Source organism: Chroicocephalus ridibundus, chromosome 5, assembly GCF_963924245.1.
Source record: "Chroicocephalus ridibundus chromosome 5, bChrRid1.1, whole genome shotgun sequence".
NCBI classification, from domain to species: Eukaryota; Metazoa; Chordata; class Aves; order Charadriiformes; family Laridae; genus Chroicocephalus; species Chroicocephalus ridibundus.
The window spans coordinates 32,908,175-32,928,585 of record NC_086288.1 but is presented as its reverse complement, the minus strand read 5'-3'; the positions used below and the strand labels follow the sequence as shown (position 1 = coordinate 32,928,585).

Below are 20,411 nucleotides of genomic sequence, written 5' to 3'. Positions count from 1 at the left end.
AAATGTTCTTTTAAGCAACTACTAAAATTAAAGGCTACTAGCTTGAGTTTGTAAATGATGGCTGAAATCAGATTTCAAAGGCCATTCTAACGATTTCAAGAGTCCTGGCTTGTCCTGTCCTGCTATATTTTCCTGATTCTCCCATGACTGCTGGTGTTGCTTTGAAAATTTTCTTTTGCATCCACTTCCCTCTAGGATTTTAGAAGAAATCAAATTATTATTGGGTTGGGGTTTTTTTTTGACACTTCCTGACTGTGGGGCTTTGACTCATACCTTTTTGACAAGCTCTTATCTTTGTGTTAGTGAAGTACGGCATGTGTCGTCTTTGAGATCTACAAGAAAGATAATATTTTGGTATTTTTTTTTATCTACATAGTTCACAGAATTACAGAATAATTTAGGTTCAGAGGGCTCTCTGGAAGTCCAACCCCTCTACTCAAAGCAAGGCCAACTTAGAACAGGTTGCTCAGGTCCTTGTCCACTTAAGCTTTTGGTACTTTAATGGGGTTTCCACATCATCTCTGGGCAACTGTTCCAAGATTTGACTACGTCATTGTAATTTTTTTCCCTAAGATATAATCAGAATTTTATTTTTTTGCAACTTCATCTTATGGTGAAGTGCCTAGTCACTCAACTGAGACATTTAAATACCAAAGTAAAGCTTTGTCAAGTTTGTTTTTTTTACTGCTCACTTCTTGGTCATCTGTATGTAAATTCATCCAGTCTGAGAAGGTTTGTCAAAGGTTTAGCCATGGTAGTTTTCCATTAGTCCTCCTAAATAGCATGTTTTTGCTGGATGGCAAGACTTCTGCCTTCCAGTTTTCTTCAGTTTACTAGAAGCTTTGTGTATGCTATTGGGCTTCTTAAGGGACTTCTGTTTTGCTGAATCCAGAATGGAAATCATTAATTCTCCATCAGCTTCTCTTATAAAATGTCAGAATATTGCATGAATTTAAAGGTTCTTGTCCACTGAGAGGGATTTGTAACCCTATTATATAAGGAAATAAATAATAAGAATTGTAATATTACATGACATAGTAATTCTAACATTCAGCTGGTAACACTGATGGCATGCTCTGTTGCTTCTAGTGTGAATAATTCTATGTTTTGCTTAGAAAAGTTCTTTCTTGCCATGATGGTACCTAAGAATTTTATTTTTAACCTGCCAAGTTCCATTAAACTTTTGTAAAAATCTTCTGTGATTTTCTGTGTGGAGACATGTTGTACCTTGTAGTGCTTCGTCTTTAAAAACATTCACCAGGTGATCTCCACAAAAGGAACACAAGGTATTTCATATAACTCACTGGAATTTCATGTCCAGTTACCAATACCTCCTTATGTAACTCATATTGATTTTATTTTTTCATCTTAATCAGTGTACTTACTTGTTCCTTTGTACCATATAATTTCCGTCTCCCCATCTGGCTGTAACACAGTGTGATTCTGTCCTTTCCTTTCCTTTTTGCCTTGCCTTCCCTATGAAATCAAAATGGCCTTTTCCTAATTCTACAGTTGGATGTTGTATGTGATGCATATATAATATAGATGTGCTGTAATTTACCCCCCTGTTTTTCAGCAGCTTTGAGATGGAATATCCTAGTAGTAGTACGCATTGTTCTAGTACACAGCTAAAAAACCCCTCTTATACAGCTAGAATGAAATGACCAATCTGATGATTATGGAAAACTTTTGCTACCTTGAGTTTTTATTTGTATTTTGTTTTTTAATGAGCTACTTCTATTATATCAGTGACAGAAAAGATATGGAGAATGCTGTAAAATGATATGTGAGTGTGCTTTTTAGTAGCCCCATCTGAGAAATAGCTCTTTGATATGTACTGCAGTATTCCAGTTCTACTGATATAAATACACATACTAATTCTTGAAACCGAAAATTACTTTTCAAGGTCATTGTTAAACTACACAGTTTTCATATCTCCATAAAGAATTAACAGACCCATCCACTAGACAGTGGGCATCATCCATGGTATAATTGCAGGAGAGTGAAAGAGCAGTAACAACAAAATATTCAGAAACAGTCTTTAACACACATTAAAACATTAGGAATTAAACCAAAACCGGAATATGATTCAAAATAACAGAAGTAGCTAGTTTGAACAACCAAAGAGAAGATGACCTTGAAATATATTACAGATTGATATTGGAATGACATAACTTGATTATCTTCAGAAATACAGACATTTATACATTTATGTCACTTCTGAATTATTAGTGAAAGATTCCAGGAAAATATAATTCCATCAAAGTGAAATATTGTGTTGAAGAATCTGATAAATAAGTCATCTGAGCATATTTGGCAGGCAGTTTCTATGGAGAAAGTACCCTACTTCCATTGTAACTAGATGTAATTTCTTCATCCAAATATCACTTCCGCCCCAACCAGTGTTATAAATCAAACTCACAGCAGTACAGAATTAAAAGACATAAAAGAAAAATTCTTTCCTTACCATGGAGTGCTCATGTATTTTTAGATGTTGTCAAACAGTCTCTTGGCAGGCTTATATGGTATAGAAGTGAAATATTTTATGGCTGTAACAGTATAGAATAAATATATTTATTTATAAAAATAATAATATGTCACATGTTTTCATCCACTTTAAAATATATACAAAGCACGCAATCTGCATGGGGAAAAATTACACGAGTTATCTGAAAAAAAAGCTGCAGTATTTCTGTTTTATAGCTGATGTTACCTATAGAAGAAGAAATTACAGTAGTGTACACCTCTTTATTGAAAAATAACATGTTAATTGAGTTAAAATATTAGCCCTGTTATTTAATATAATCCTCCTTCTTAAGCACTGAGCACTGCTGCTCAGGAATAATTTAATTATGATCTGCCAAAATGTAATACTAGCTAGCACAATATGCATATTTTTTTTGTTGCAGTTGCTTGTAATTGAAGAATCTAAATGGAACAACCACATACAATATATGCTGTACTGTGCTGCAGATTTCTAAAGCTGTGAGTTTAGCTTGTTATTAGTCTTATCATGAAAAGGGAAATTGAAGACATGGCAGTAACTTGCAAGATTGAGAATGTTATTAGGTAACGTATTTAGTAAAAGACTAATGAATGATCGTTAAATTAAGAGAATCAATTACCATTTCACTTGCAGTGAAAAAGCCTTGAAAATGTCTACTAATAATTCTTTATAGCTTCGGCTATGCGAGTCTCATAAGGCAGATTGTGCTCCAATGTTTTGAGAACCTCAGTGAACAAAGCCAAAGATAGTCAGGAAGACCCTGGCCCATGAGGAAACGCGGTGATCCACCAGAAGTCGGTACAGAAAGTATGTCTGAATCTGTTCAGCAGCTTTTTCTCAGGGATGTTCCATTTCTGACAGACCAGCCTGCAATAAATGGAGTAACCAAGACCTGTGGGCTGCAAAGTTCCATGAAAAAATGTTACCAGAGATAAGCAGCACAGGCAGCTAGATAAAAGCCACTTCAGCATATAAGACAATACAAACTGTTGTGTAGCCTGTCTGTGATTTACAAGTAGTTCTTGGTCTCCCTTTTCCCTCCATCTCACTGATGTTTATTGACCTGGGGTTTTTTTCCTCAAAGTCTACTTGGTGTTGACCTTTTTCTCGGTAATAACTTCTCTCATTCAAAACAAAATAAAAGACAAGAAAAGGGGGAGCTGGATGGATGAAATTGGTAGGTTTGCCCTCTTCTAAGAAGTGGATTCTTCACTTTCTGACTTCAGACAGACCTTTCTGCTCTGAACTGGTCTTCAACTCAGATTCTGTGTCGTCTTTTCTCCCCTATATGCTGTGCTGTACTTTCTATGTTTTATGACATTTCTGGCCGCTGTTTGATTGCGTATAGTCAGTGAGCTTCTAAAAGTTAGACTGTACCTTCTTCCTCAGTTACTGCTATCAACAACAACGAACAGATCACGCCTCTTTCCCGAACAATATATGTGCTTTCCCGTACTCTTCCAGATGAGACTGAAATTATTTCCATCCATTACTTTCGTTATGGTTTGATGTGTAGCTAACTGAGGCGATGTCGAAGGCTGGCTAGCTGAGATGACACTTAAGGGCTTTGCCTTTGTTGAAATTGCTGGTGAAACATTTCAGGCAGAGACGTACGAGGATAACTCATATGGTTTTGGTTTTGTGCCTGGCAAGAGAGGGTCTTTATGCAGAAATAAACATAGGGAAAAAATACAGCTATTTTGGGAAGGAGTCTATTTAGTCAGTGGTAATGAGTTTTTCTTCAAACTTTTTAGGTGTTGGACTTGTTGATTCATTTTACTGAATGTCCCATTAAAAAGAAAATCTTGCCCACGTTTAGGCTTATTTCTACAGGTCACATTTTCCCTGTATTCTTTATGAAATATACAGGTTATCACTATATAATTCTACTTTTAGATATTTTTATGGGGCTATCAGAAGTGACCTTACTGATTGCTAATCTAGAAAATTAAGATACATTGTCTGTATGTTTGTGTAATTTGGAATATAAATTATTCAGTGCATGCCCATGCGTCTTCCATGCAGGCTGTGGAGCTTTAGAAATTGAAGCTAATTGCTACGATTAGCAATAGGGATAAGTCACTCTGGACATATATTGCATACTGTGTTTTACAAATTAATCATTTATTTTACTGAGGGAAATTGTAGCTGTCTGTGACTGTCATTAAAACTTAATGTGTCCAATACAGTGTTTTTAGATTGTGCTTGAAAAAATGAGAAATGTGGAAAATTATGTCAAAATCACTGTGTGACTGGCCATGACAGTTGCCTGAGACTTGGGGGTCAGAGTGAGACCACTCAGTCTGCAATTAGCCTGTCAGATATCTCTGGCTACATTACTTATCCCCATGCATCTCTCACCTCATCAGTAAAATAAGCGTAATTATCGAGTCGTCTTTTATGCTGCACTTGCAATTTACTAATGGAAAGTACTAAGAGAAAGCTAAGTGTTTACGATGTGTAGCCTGATTGCTAAGCAATATGGAATTGGCCTTAAACTATGATTTTTAAAGACATTGAAGTGTTTCCTGCAGTCCACTATGAAATGTATTGTGTTTACTAATATTGTCTGTTAGCCACTTGGGAAGCAATTGCAAGTTTAATACACTGTAAAATACCGCAGGTTTTCTTCCTTTAAGTAACTTTGTAATTAACCACTGTAGCATTACTGATTTATTCAACAACTCTGCATTTAATGCAGTCCCTTTTATCAAGTAATTCATGCTGGAAATTGGTAATTCCTTCATTTCATGGTGTGTTGACACTACATATACCCATAAATTTAAATAACTAATAATAAAAATGTACTAGATTTAGTAATAGGATTTAACTTTATCGTATTAAATTGCTTTTTCACTTGGAAATGTACATGGGCACGGTCTTGCCCAGATGCTTGCAAAGAGACAGCAGAACACCTCATTGTCACACTCTGTGTGTTTTTTAGTAGCATATCTCACGGTAACGGAGAATATTGGGAACTGGCGGATATAATCAGATGTTCTCTTTGGCAGTGAAGGTGTTTTATTCTAACATTATCCATTGTAAAGAGTTTAATAGGAACAAACCAACCCAGTGTTTGTTATTTAGCTAGACATTCTGAAGGTACAAGAAAACTTTTTTCCCCCCCATATTTTTTAGGCAAGCTGCATAGGGCAAATACCGTCTCCAGCATCGTCATCGTGTGTGCTGAGCTTAGCATATATAGCACTCTGAAATAGGCTGTGATGCAGCAGTTCCAGTCCCAATCCTCTTGCTTAGGCTTCTTAGCCGAATAAGCCTTAGTTCACATAATAAACAGGTGCTGGAGAACTGTCAGAATATTTTAGTGCATGCCATATAGATTTCACTGTGTGCAACGTTTAAAATTTCTTGACATTTTTAACAGTTGTTTAATGGTACTGGGGGAAGCCATTTACCTGGCAGATCAAGGTATGTTCTCCACGGGTTAATTTAGAAGACCTCGTTTGGTAGAAGTTGAGCAGTTTTGGGAATGATTTTAAAGATGAAGGTGATGGGACCCTCCCCAGTTAGCCAGGATTGCTGATAAATGATAGAAAGTGGCTTGGTGAGCACTTCTGCCATCTCCCTCCATACCCTTGGGTGGATCCCATCCGGCCTCATAGACATGTGTGTGACTAGGTGGTGTAGCAGGTCCTCTTGGATTATTGGGGCTTCATTCTACTCCCCATTCTCATCTTCCAGCTCAGGGGGCTGGGTACTCTGAGAACGACTGGTCTTACTGTTAAGGACTGAGGCAAAAAAGGCACGAAGTACCTTAGCCTTGTCCTCATCCTTGATCACTATGTTTCCCCCTACATCCAATAAAGGATGGAGATTCTCCTTAGTCCTCCTTTTGTATTGGTAGAAAAAAATCTTTGTTATCTTTTACGGCAGTAGCCAGATTAATTTCTAGTTGGGCTTTGGGCCTTCTAATTTTCTCCCTGCTTACCCTCATGACCTTCTTGTAGTCTTCATGAGCAGCCTGCCCCTTCTTCCAAAGGTCATAAACTCCTTTTTTTTTTTTTTTTTCCTGCCCAAGCTCTCTCTTTAGACAAGGATGGTCATCTTCTCCTCCAGCTCAACTTTTGGCAAAGGGATGGCCAGCTCCTATGCCTTTATGATTTCCTTTTTGAAGAATGTCCAGCCTTCCTGGACTCCTTTGCCCTTCAGGATTTTCATACGTCTCAACAGGTGCTCCTGACAGTGACTTCATTTGCTTATACTCTATGAATACTTCGTGAGTATGAGGTTACAGGCTGGGACTGGCACACAGCTCTGAGGTCCCAAAGAGTCACACTAATCTCGGCTCAACAAAAAGATCTCCAGAAACGATCCAACTCAGTTACCAGTACATGTCATTACTCATGCTCATGATGAAGTTCTTCTGTAGGCCACATTCAGAGCATTTTTGAGACACACTTTGAGATTATCAGTCTTAAATTAATACATTTAATTTTTATTACTGAAAAATGGAAAATGTCTCTCCTCCATTTATGTTCTGTTTGTTCTGCTGCTTACTTTGTGGCTTAATCTTTGCAGACTACATATGTCTATGTGCTGCAGCTTTTTTGAAACCAGAAAAAAGAACCATGAAACACATTGTTCTCCCACACATAGAGATTATATTGTTATATGTGTCTACTCCATGTATTCAGAAGGCAAGTGATTAGCTTCTTTCTTACTTCTCCTGTTGATGCCTGCATGAAACATTGTCGTACTACAGCGCTATGCAATTTGCATAGCATGCTGCCCCAGCCTCCTCAACAGCCAAGTCTTAACAGCACCTTGCAGAGTAGCATTAAAAATAGCAACCCCATTAATATATAACGTCCCAACATCAGCAGTTTTGTGCAATTGGCTGTGATTAACTTGTGGCTGAAGACCATAAAATTATAACAGCTACAAAAATGAAACCATTTTCCCATTGAGTACTTCCATGGTTTTGATCAGTTGCTGCAGGTCGGTCAGCTAAATCCCACCTGACACTTCTTGGCGATGGAGCTGATCACGCCAATTACATTTTCTGATAAATCTGCAAATACTGAAAAGTGCATTGCAAAATAATGAGCAAGCAAGGGAAGAAATCCAGAATGTGTGTAAAAGTCTATAGAAGGAATTGATTATACTCAGTTGTTAGAGCTCATGAGTAATTTTGAGCTAAATGACACATTTAGTACAGAGGGTAGATGGAAGAGTTTCTGATAAGAAAATGAATAATACTGCCAGATCTAACAAACTTCCCATTTTCTTTTAACAAAAAGCAATTGGAAATAGGAGTGGGATGAAGATGAGTGCACAACACCCAAGGTGCACTATAATTGAATTTCCTGCAAATTTACTGGGGTTGTATATATGAAAATACCAACTTGTCAAACAGTTTTGTAACTTACAAAGGAGCGTTTAGTGTGAGGCTCATAACTGGTGCCATTGCCTTCAAGTCCAGTAGGTTAAAACAAAAAAAGTTATCCTCATTTAAATAGTTTTTTAACTTCTGAAGTTTCACAGTCCTGTATTCCCTCTATATTAAGATTTTTTTTTCCCTTATGATAGGTTTCAGAGATTTCCTGGCACAGAAAAATGACTGGTTATATAGATGAGTGTGCCAGAGCACTGGAACAGGCTGCCCAGAGAGGTTGTGGAGTCTCCTTCTTGGGAGACATTTAAAACCCGCCTGGACGCGTTCCTGTGCAGCCTGCTCTAGGTGACCCTGCTCTGGCAGGGGGGTTGGACTAGATGATCTCCAGAGGTCCCTTCCAACCCCTACCATTCTTGTGATAAAGCAGTAAAACTGATGATATGCAACTGTTGCCATAAATGGAAGTACAAGAAGAATAAAAATGTAACAGATAAAAATTCAGGTAGTGGAATGCCAACCATGCATGTAGTTACCCATTTTGATATTTGCGTTTGTATATGACCATATAGATGATTTGGCAGAATTTAAATTTAATCTCTTAATTAATTATCCTTTGCCCTTGATCCGTCAGAATTTATGAAAAAAGTGCTAGTGTAGTCGCAGGAGAAATTCTCACAGTTCACAGCATGGATCTTGGCATAGCTCTGTGCTGCAGATTTATTTAATGTTTATTCTGCACAGTGCATGTCATTATTTTGTAGCCCAGGTTATCTGAACAGTGCTGATCATTTTCCTAGCAGAAGAAAGAAAAGTTATGATAACTGTTGATATAGCATGCTTACATAAATTCATGATTTTTGTGAAGATAATAGTGTTGATTTTGCGCAGTCTGGCTCCACTTTGGTTCATGAAGTGATTTGTTTGAAGGGTGATAACGATGATTCCCAGTGACAGAAAAAGAAGCCTGTTTTTTGGAAATGGCTTTAGGAATCACACATCAGGGGCATATCCTAGACCTGGTTTTGTAATTGTCCAGACCCAGTTGGTAGGCACGTGTATTTTGAATGGTGTATCTAAAGAAATATTGCATATGTCCAGCAATCTGTACTTCTGTCCTTTATATACCTTAATATTATAAATATGACAGTTCTCTGCCTCTGGTCAGAGCCTCAGCTGGGAGTGAAATAGCATAGATCCATTTAGTCCAGCTGGTACTTGATGCCTTCTCAGAAAGCTGCCCTCTTCATCTTTCTCCTTAGATTTTCATGGTCATGGTGAGGTCCCTTGACGGAGACAGTAATCATTCATGTCATTAAGAGCTCATGGATGAAAAAATGCAAAGTTAGCTGATGCCTAGGAATTTTTTCTTTTAAATTTAAATTGAAAACTGTCCTCTGTTTTCACTCCTGGACTCAATAAAAAATTTTCGGGAGTTGTAAGGTAAAAGCAATATCCTCATTTATGAGCTTAAAAGGCAGGATTTTTCTTTTTATCAACAGTTCTTATGTCAAATCTGTGCAAAGATAATCTAGGTAGGAACAAAGATATGTTCAGAAATAGCTGATGTTGCCTCAGTAGAAACTGAGCATGTCATAAAGCAGCTAAGCAAGGATACAGTTTGACAGCTTGCCTCTCTTAAGGAGGACAGAGATAACTAGAATGAAAGGCTAGCCAAGGATCACTTATATTCAAGGGTTTTTATTTCTCTTATGCGGCTCTGTTTTTTTTGTTGTTTCTATTCGGGAAATAATTATTGATTTTTTTATTTTTTTTATTTTTTTTTTGTATCAGCAAAACAGGTGTTGCATCAAAGCTACAAAATGCCAATGTGGGAAAAAAGGACCAGGTTTCTATTACTTGCCACCTCATGCAAAATCGCTTCTAAAAATTGTTCTTCACTTTTGATTTAACTATGGTATGAATTTAGATCAGTGACGAAACAAATGTTTGAATCTCCAGTGTATAGCCATACCAGCCTTACTCATCTGTGTAAGATCTTTGCTGCTATTAAACTTCTGGCAGTAGAACAGAGAAAGCAAGTAGTGTTTGTGTCAGTCCTTTTGCTATGAGAATGAGCATTTCTTCTTCTCTCCAGTCCCCAACGCCCTGTGGGGTTAGAAGACCTAGTAGTCTTTTTTTCCATCTACACTTTGTGATGCCACTTTGGATCAGATGGTGTCTTAAACTTGTAGTCCTAGCCTGTCTGATATTTAGTTTCTCATGCACAGTGCTATGGAGCAACGATTGCTTTCAAAATAGGACTAGAATGGTGTCTGTAGAAAGAGACAGTTTAGTGTGTCTGGATATTTTATAGATAAAAGATTGAACCAAAATAATCACGTAAGATCTAAGCAAATCAGTTATTAACTGTTTGGTCGTACTCATGTGGGACCTTTCCTGATTTGCCTCATCGCAAGGAAGAACTTTTTATTTCTTTTCGTAGGCTACTTTGACATTTAAACAGAGAGTTAGCTTTTTTTGAGTACTCAAACTGAACATTCAAGGTAAAGTTTAAGATAACCCAGGATAAAAATACTGCTATTCATACTGACCTTTGTAAAACCAGTCAACTGTATATTGTTGTCATTATAATTCACATTCTGGTGGTGCCGGGCTGCCTTTTTTCGTTGTGATTTTCATTGTGTCTGTGGGGAAAATGTGGGTACATAGCTGTAAATAATTTATATATTTTTACAATAAATTAATTAGGAAGATATATATGGCTTTGTAATACAGACATGAACATACAGTTCTAACAGATATACCTAAAATAAGCCCACTGTCTCTTGCTAATTACACTGATGGCGGTATTGAATTTGCTGCTAAAAATGGAAACCATACTAAAAACCTGTAATACAATTCCAAATAGAAAGTCTTTTTAAGATCTGTGTTTCTTAGACCGCTGTTTAGATACTGGTCTTTCCTAGCCTACATCATTCTATCTGTCATTGGACTGTTCTTTCAGGACTGATTTTTCTAATGAATATGAACTTTTATATATTTCTTTTGACCTCTGTGATTAATCTCTTTCTTAGTTGAGTTTTTTTTATTGAGATGCCATTATGTTTTGACAAAAAAGGCTTCATAAGTATATTTTGTCTGGCAGTTTTGCAGGCTATATTTTACCATATACTGTAGTTTGCTAATACAATGCAATATTTGACTGTTGGTTTGTGTATATATTAATATAATTAGGTTTGGGGTTTTTTTCACAACTTAAGCATCTTTCTGTTTATCTCATGGTTACGGCTTGTTTTGGCAGCTTCTTGAACAATTTATTAGGGCAATTTATTGGATCACAATATACTTGTTTATTATTTATAACCCAGCTTTTCTGGAAATATAGTAGTATTATTTGGATAAATTATTTTCTTCTAGCCACTTTAGGACTTGCACTACATGCAACTTAATTGGCTAGAATTAGTAAGAATTAGTATACAATAGTATATTAGTATTAGGATTAGTATACAGTAATCTTCTCATAATTTTTATATTGTTCAGTTTCCTTCCCCCCATATATTTCTGTCTGAATACTGCAGAGTATCAGAGTAGCATTTTTTAATATCTTGACAGCATTTAAAGGTAGAGAAAATTGAGTTGCATAAACATCAAGTTTCAGTTGTATCCTTAAGCAAACTTGGAGGACCTTTGGTCCTATAATATTGTCATAGCGATTCTCCATCATGTTTAAATTGATGCTGTTTATAAGTGATTTTCATAACTGTGGACAGAGAACTGGAATGCAGTGTGGCCTTCAGATGCTACTGGAAAACAATTGAGATTTTGGTATTTTGATAGAGTAAGTATTTTATGGAATATGTTTCCATCAGAGCTGGAAGAAGGCACCCTGCACACGTAGTATGGTGGCAGAATCACCCCAGGTCTTCAAAGCCAGGGCTTACTTGCATTGCTCACATTTGTTCATGGAGTAGGACCAAGATGTAAATAGATATATAGTGAGTCTTCAAGAGCATATTATTCTTGTACTGAATTTTATCTTTAAAATCTCACTTAGTTTTGTCTGTGCTGTGGTTAAAATTTAGAACTTTATTCCATTTTCTATGGAATAAAGATAGAAATTAACCTTTTTTGACATGCTGGGAACTTGAAAATAATTGTTCTTCTAGAGCTGTTTCAATGCGTCAGAGTAATCAAAATTTACATAGCCATAAACTAATTTTTCATTCATATTTTCTTTTTGCAAAATGCAATACCAGCAGTTATAGCTTTATTCATGTGTGTCATTCAGGAAGGCATTTGGTGCAAGTTACACCAAAAAACCACCTTTTTTGCATCTATCTTGGTTTTAATGTTAAATTGCAAATTCTTGCCATGATCTGGAATGTAGTTGCACAAAGGAGAGGGCTTGAAGCAAAGATGCAAAAATAGGAACGGGAGAAAAGCGGTGAAATATGAACTAAATGTGCGCGATAGAAATGCTTCGCTGGAAGGGCGGTTGTTTGAGTTAGTCTGGCACCCTGACAGGCCTGCTTCTGTACGTGGTATTTGCTGAAGCAAGTAATTCATCCTGACAGTAACTTTGCCAGTACTGCAAGAATCCTATTTCACTAAGATTAACACCTTCTCCCTTGTTTCTCAGAACAAATATACTTTATTTCTTGTTTCTGGATCTTCTTGTCATCTGTCGTACCGGTCTTGCTGTGGTTTGTGTGCGTACGCTTTAGCAAGTGTTTTTCATGAACTCCAGAAATAAGATCTAGCAGCTGAGCTTTTTAGCTTTCTTAAGTCCTTTTTTTAGTCCTTTTTCTCCCTCTTTTTTCTCTCTCTCTCTATCTCTTTTTTTTTTTTTTTTTTGGACAAGGCAGCATTACATCATGTGAGAGTTGAGCCTCTGCTCTGCTGCCCCAATTACTGCTAGTGTTAAAAGTTCTATTGCTTTAGCATATCAAGATCTAGGATTTTTTCTCCTTAATATTGCCTCCTGTTGTAAAACTGTGAGCTCCAACAGCAAGAAAAAGCATGAGGACAAAGGCTCGTGGTAGTCATTATTCCAGGTGGCTTTTGGAGCAATAACACAAAGTGTTCATATACTATGTGCTGAAATTCTTAAATTATCCTGAAAGTCTGCTTTGGCCTATGACATTATTCTGTGTGCTCTTGTTCATCACCACTATGGTAACAAGTTTACTTACTTGTTTTTGAAGGAAAAAAAAATATCTTAGGAGTGAATAAGGAAAAAAAAAAAAGGATGTGTTTTATAATTATATAACATCCAGGATTTATTCTGATTTAGGAGGGTGCTGATAGTGAGCCTGTGAGGATTAAAACAAGATGTGGGGTTTTTTTCTTCCTATATTAGATTTTAAGGCAGAGCTTTATTTAGGAAGGTTTCTGCCCTGCAGAACACACAGGTAGCTTGTAATATTGGCAGTTAGAGGAGAGGGCACTGTGTACCTGGATACCGGCAAAGAGACTCCTTGTATTGAGGCAGTTTAGTTTCACAGTGGGATTGGCAAAGTACAGCTAAAATTAAAGTAATTACATTAATGAAAACTGGGCTAATTTTTTAAGTAAACTCAAGCACAAACTAGTTTGTGTGTTTTTCTGAGTTTTATGTGGACTCATTGCAACAATTCTTAATTTTCATTGAAAACAACAAATCTGGAATCCGCCGTTCTCAGTTTCAGATACTGGTCTGCTTCATGTCATGGCCTTACAGCATAAGTAATCAAATAATCACTAGCGCAGTTTTTGCCATGGATGCCCGAATTCCAGTTTTCTACTTGAGTCCAACACCCAGCAGCTCAGTTGTAGCACAATGTACGGGCCTTCAGGAGACAGATGAAGTCAATCTGGCAATTTGAATTCACAAGTTGTAAAATAACCAGTGCACAACAGATAGAGGCATTCCTCATGCACTGACCATCAAGAAAAGCCCGTAGAGCCTGCCTGGATCAGCCACCCAAGCTGGACCATGACAGGAAATAATTGGGGTGCTGCACAGCGGGCACTTCTACTGACAACACCTCCCGCTTCCCTTCTCGTATGTCAAGCAAATGCATGCACTGAGTATTCTCTTAACAGGGTCTTTTTCCTACATAGACTCTATCTATCTAGAAAATAATGTTTTTGAAGCAACTTAGATTTCAGTAACATTAAATAGTGGGCTTATACCAGTGATTGTGGTATTTCAACTTCTGCTGCAGTAGATTAAAAGAAAATAATGGCTGTATGAATGTACAGTTGCATTCATTTAGCTGCTCTCCTGCTAAATGTTTTCTCCCCTCCCCAAAAGTATTTTTTTAAAAAAGTACTGAAGATCTGGTTTAAATTCTGAGAGCTAGGGATCTCAACAGCTTGACGAGTTTTCAGATAAGAGGCCCCTGTGGGCACCAAGAAGCTTCTGCGTCTCTGTGCAGCACAGACGTATTCTGAGCGGTGCTACGTTTGTAACTCTGTTCTTTCGCATGCTAACAGGGATTAGTGCAGTCATCAGTTTTATTTTGAAAGTCTGCAGATTGCAGTTGTTTTGTCTTCGACTAGACAATGAAAAGATCCTTGGCGGTGAAAATTAAAAAGCTTTGTTGTTTCTGTTGTCATTTGATTGATTACAGCACAGAAGTAGTACAGTACAAGTTAGCTCAGGCTCATTCTATTTGCAAAATTAACCTTTATCTCTAACTAGAATAAATATTGTCATGCTTTAATGTGGTCTTCAGACTTTCTCAAGCCAAATCAATTACAGAAGTTAAATGTTTGCAAAGGTAAGTTCATGATGGCTGTGTGGCTCTCACCTGTACTGGCAATGCGCTATTGCATTCCAGATAGGACTTTGGACAAAAGGCTCTTTAGGCCTGCTTTCAGACATAGAGGTGATGCTGTTCTTGATCTGCATTTCTCATCTGTGCTTTAAACATTCAGGTTTGGTTTTGTTTGGTTTTTTTTTTTCCATGAATGCTCCTAGATGTGAGTGTTTGTGAATATTTTGTGAACGTTGCAAGATAACCAGTATTTTCCTTTTAATTTACTCCAACCAGGGGTGGACTCATTCATAGCAAATTTCTGCTACTGTGTGCCTGATACTGTGTGACTGATATATAAAAGGTCAGTTCAAGTCTTTCCATTAACCATAATGGGTGCCAGTTGAGACAAGACTCTAAAGGAGTCTTTCCATCTCTTTTTAAATAAACGTTACAGGGTTTAATGTAGAATGATAAGTCTTTGTTAAGCTTTTTTAATCTATCCTCTAAAAAGTAATAGGTTGCTGTACAGTTACTATAGAATTTTGTAGGACTTGAAAGACCTATTAAAAACTTAGCATTTTATGTGGAACCCTGTGTATTGGCTTTGTTGCGTTTTCGCCTTCATTGTTAAAAGACAGAAACCGATCGATCACTAAGGTCATACAGCTCTGTGGTTAGGGCACATACTTGCTTGTATGCTTAACAATACTACACCCTGTAAAATGTTTACGGTTTTTAGGTTTTTCAAGCAATATTGCCAAAATGTTCACATAGTTTTGTATACAAATGCTAGTGTTGATTGCTTTTGAACTCACAACTGAAGTGATTTTGAAGTATATGCATATATATAGAATGACTTTTGGAAGTAGAAAGAACGTCGTCGTAAGTTACAGTAAAAGCAAGATAAGAACTACTGTGTATATTCTGAATTAATAGATAGTTTCAGATGAAATCATACCTTTAGGCCCAATCTTCAGGTATTTTAGTACTACCCAAAAAATTTGCAGTTGTTTATTTGTCTTTGTGTACTGTTAGCTTTTTTAACAGGGTGGCTTAATCAGATGCTGATTGTAAGAAGCAATAGACCTGGGAAGAAAAGGCAAACACAGCTTTGGAAAGAAGGAAGAAAAATTTATAGCATGCAGAGAACGAAAGGCTTCTCAGATTACCTGAGATTACCTCTGAACTGATTTCTTGGTGGGAACAGATTTTTTTTTAATTTATTTTTTTTTATGAAAGACATTTCTGTGGGAGATGGACATGTTGCGTATAACTTCCAAGAGGCAATGTACAGAATGGCAAGAGGTTGGTGATTTATTCTGACGAGCTGCTGCTTCTTCCCGTTTCAAAACTTTTATCAAATCTTTCCTATAGTCTTAGATCATCTTTCTGAAAAAGATGATAGAAACCCAGGAGATTTTCATCTGGTGCTTTCTCATTCTCTCATATAAAATAGATTTTGCCCTATACCAAGACTACGGCAGACGAGTTGGGATAGCATCAGTCTTTCAGCACGTGTCAGCACAAGGAGCAGCTGGTAACTGCTCTTCTTAGAGGATGCTCAAGGAAGGAATGATGTTTCATTTCCTGCCCTGCTCTTCTTTTGGGCAGGGGAAGATCAGGAAGGAGAAAGAAACTGGTACAGTTCTTCAAAGAAGGAATCTCATTTCCCACCTTCTGCCTTTTCTGCTGCACTGACTGCAAGTCAGGAAAACTAAAGCTCTGCCTTCTCCTGATGTGTGGCTTCAACGCCTCTATGGCAGGGAGAATCCACTGGGCAGTCACCAAGGGAGTCATTAGACCAGAGCAATTTCTGAGTAGCACAAGTGAGGCTGGAGGGAAGTAATTTATTCCTCTACATGACTGAGAGCACAGCAGCAAATTCTGACCTCCTCCTGTGGTTTCCGTGTACTAAAAACAGCCTTTCTTTATTTTCAAATTAGGCAACATTTACTAGTGTTTTGCAAACACTATGACGAGAAAGACCGCTTTTTTGAATTTACATTTGAATGCGTAATATAAATATGCATGTGTGTTTTACCGTGCCTCTGAATGATCTCATGTTTGTCACATGCAGGTTTACCTTTAAATATTGGCGAATACATGAGCTAGAACAGGCACCTAACTAGACGTTTCTTCCTGCAAGGAGAGCTAGCGTTTATGAGCCACATATGTCCTACTTGTATTTTCAAATGACAAGCCTTTTCAAATGGTGAACTTGTTTCCTGCCTCATGCTCACACAGACCTTCTCTGGTGCGTAGAAGTGCATTTGCAGATTGCAGAGCCAAGCAAGTCTCACAGCATGACAGACCAAACTCTAAACACTGTTGATGAACATAGGGGGAAGATGAAATTATCCTTTTAAAAATTTGTCTGTCATTATACACGATGGCAAGCTTCAACTTTAAATTGGAATTTAGTGGAATAAAAATAGCCGGGAATAAAATTAAAGCAAAATATAGTGAATCTGACCCCTTTGCGTGGAATACTACTTTTTAAAAGTTATAAGGAAGAACCCAGAGGTGGCAAAATATATCATTTTCGGTCTGGAGAAAGATTGATAGCTTTAAAATCTGTCTTATCATGCCAAAAACAATCTTTATGCTAATGGACATTCCTTATAATATTGCCTATAGGTAATTAGAAATTATGAAAGAGGGCAGGAGACCTTGAGTTCACACTAATAAAGTAGTACAGTGAGGGAGGATAGAGAATAGCTAATGTGTACTGCTGTCTGGCAGACAATATGAAAGATTATTGAAAGGATATTTAATTTTGATACTAAATCAAAATTGTGGTAGGAAATGGAAGACAAACTTTTTTTCCTTCCTAAAAAAAGGAGAAAATTGATCATCTTTGGCTGTTTTTAATGATAGGTTCAAGAATAGTAAAGGCTCTTCTTATAGCTGCATCCCTCACTGAGAAGGGTCTCCCAAAGATGCAGGGACATTTGGGTTTGGTTTTGAATATGATAGACGGTACTTTCCATTTATCAGAGAGAATGGAGAGGAAAATACTCAAGTGCATGTGAGGGCAAAAAGGATATTACAGATGCTGGATAGGAGGGGTAAGGTGTGGAAAACGGAAAATTAAATACATCCATCGGTGTCAGACTCTAAGGAATAGGAACCGTCCTTCCTGGAGCAGTGTGCTAATATGTACATGGGAAGGAAATGAGAATACAAGAACCGAAAGAGATTTTTTGAAGCAATGTTAAGGTATAAGAAGAACGGTGGAACCATTTGTTTATATTCAGACATAATGCACCGAATTCTGACAAACACAACGTTAGGGGTAGTAGTGTATGCCCTCAAGCTTTCTCGTGTGATTTCTGTAAGTAAAAAGTAACATATTATAGGATTACTGACAATTGCATTTTGAGTTCATCCTTCCGTGAGAAATGCTGTGCAAGTGCTGCTTTCAGTCTGTGGTCCTGCTGGAGCTCTGACAGATTTGGGTGGAGTTACCCTGGTTTGCTGTAACCAAGAATATATAAACTTGGACAAACACCATGGTGGTTCGGCCACCTTCAGTTCCTTCTGGAAATTTCTTTCTTCCACTGGCTTCTGTAATGTAATGTGGGCCCTGCATGTATGTGTATAAGGATTGAAGGAGGAGTGACAGCAAGATGAGATTTCGTGCTCTATTTTCATAATTCCATACACAGCAAGAAGTAAAAAATGAACAGGTGAAGACAAAGTCACAATGAATAATGTAATATAAGCCTCAGTAAGGATTATTCTTTTTGATTAGCTATTCTTAAGGTTTCTCTTGAAGGTTGGCAGTGTCATAGTTTCCCATGTTGTTTCAGTTTTGATGAGAGCTTCCTAGGTGCACCTCCTGAGGAGGCAAAACCTCACTTCAAGTTCAGGATGTTTTAGGGAAGAACCCTGTCTTCCTACAAAGGTTCTTGCAGACTTCTTCTTTATCATAAACTGCAGTCTCTGAAATTATGTACAGAAGCAAAACATTAAGTAAATGTTTTTAAATATTGAAAGGGCTTAATTCAGTTGCTTTATTGTAGATATTGAATGCTATTTAATGTGCCTTATGGTAATCTCATCTAGCTTCCTTCAGCTCTTAAAGAGAATGGGTCACCTGTAGGTCCTATGTCATATTTGCCAGCCTATGCATATGACTTAAATACCTTAGGATATCTCAGAGATACTTACATCTAGGCCACTGAACTGCTCCCAGAATCTCAAGTCACAAACCAAACAGGTCAAGATAACTGCAACCTACCATGTTTGAATTTTTGTAGTACTGTAGAGAGCAGCAGAATATAAAGCTGGAGTAACGTTTACTCTAAATGTGTTTGCTGCAGTAGGGCTACTCACAGAGGTATGTACTCTGTTTTCTGTATACAAAAAGAGATAATTGTTTCCCTTTATGCTATTTTCATTGTTGTAGCCTTTCTTTTTAATGAAAAGATCTTGAACAAGCATTAAAAAAACCCAACCAAACAAACAAAAAAAACCACAAGCAAAAAAAATCAAATCCAGCTTATGCAGAAGTCTCCTTACCTTTTAGACGAGAAAACCTCAATCTCCATTTTTCAGCATTGTTAAGTGTGCAGTAAAATAATGCAGTTACAAGACTTAATGGCAGTATAAAGCCCACACAGCTTGGCTCTATCTTTCAGAAGAAACTTTTCAAGTGAGGCAAGAATGACACTAAAATAGTACATCTAACAGCACCATCAGTGCTTTTCTGCTAGGTTTAATCTCTGAAGTTGTGGGCTGTTGCATTTGAAGCTCAAATTTCAGCTAGAGTGTGTATTAGATTTAGTGAGCTCTTTGATTTCATTACAAGGCATAGGTCCGCTGCGTTTCTCTGACTGCACAATCCACCTGCCTTTGCAGAGAGCACTCCCACGGGAATCAGAGTGTTCGTACGATGATGAAAAATTAAACCTTCCATTTGATGCTCCTTTTATTGAGGCTCTGCAAGAGGATGTTGAAATACCTTCCGTGTAATAGGCAGCTGGAGTAAAGTATTATCCATCAGCGTGGGCATAATGATTTATGTGAATACATATTTATCACTGTATCTGGTGACAAGCTCCAGTGAAGCTCAGAGCGTTCCTTGTGGTTACCCAAGGAGTGTTGTTATTGCATTTCCTGTTAGACTTTGATGCGGTTTTTTTTTGTCTAACACTTGTTTTTATCAGTTTCTCTGTACGCCAATTGAAGAAGCATTACTCTTAGCCAGTTAGTCCTCCTTTCTGTGTAGGTGACGTAAGCTCCACAGAGCAGCTAAAAAAATACACACTATAAAAATACAAACCTGTCTAAAAGAACTGTCAGCACTGAGCTGGAAAGGAGGAGACATGGGATATATCTGCAGTGCAGTGGCTGCAGCTTGTGCAGACGCACCAGAGCTTGTTTTAAACTTGAAGTAGCTCGTAATGTAGCTGCCACACCATTAAGCACAATGTGAGCTTCAAAAGCTGCTGGAGACTTCAAGAGGCTCTAAGGCAACCTTAGTGTCGATGTGAAATTCAGGCTGCTCCGGCCTCCTTGCCGGCAGTGCACAGATTAGCTTGTTGAACGCTGGGGGCGGAGGTGTCCTGCTGAGCAACACTGATTTGAGTACAGCCTCAATGGTGTATTGGCTTAAGGAACTTCCCTTTTCATATTTGGAAAGAAATAGGAAAGTGAATTATACAAACTCATTGGAGTCAGTTCTGTGTTGGTGTTACTCTCAATGCAGCAGGTTCTCCCCACCTCAGGTTGGTCCAAGTTTCTGCAGAACTCTGGCAATGTATGTTGTTGATTCCTGCTCTCCAAGACTTTTAAATTTTTTATTTATTTTTTTTTTCAAAGAACATTAAGCCTACTAGAT

General features: G+C 37.5%; 1 protein-coding gene across 5 annotated transcripts in view; it reads left to right on the top strand.

The window, feature by feature from the left end:
* Positions 1 to 20,411, top strand: part of CCSER1 (coiled-coil serine rich protein 1) — a 695,226-nt gene that overhangs the window by 276,815 nt on the left and 398,000 nt on the right. The gene's annotated exons all lie outside the window — the stretch shown is intronic.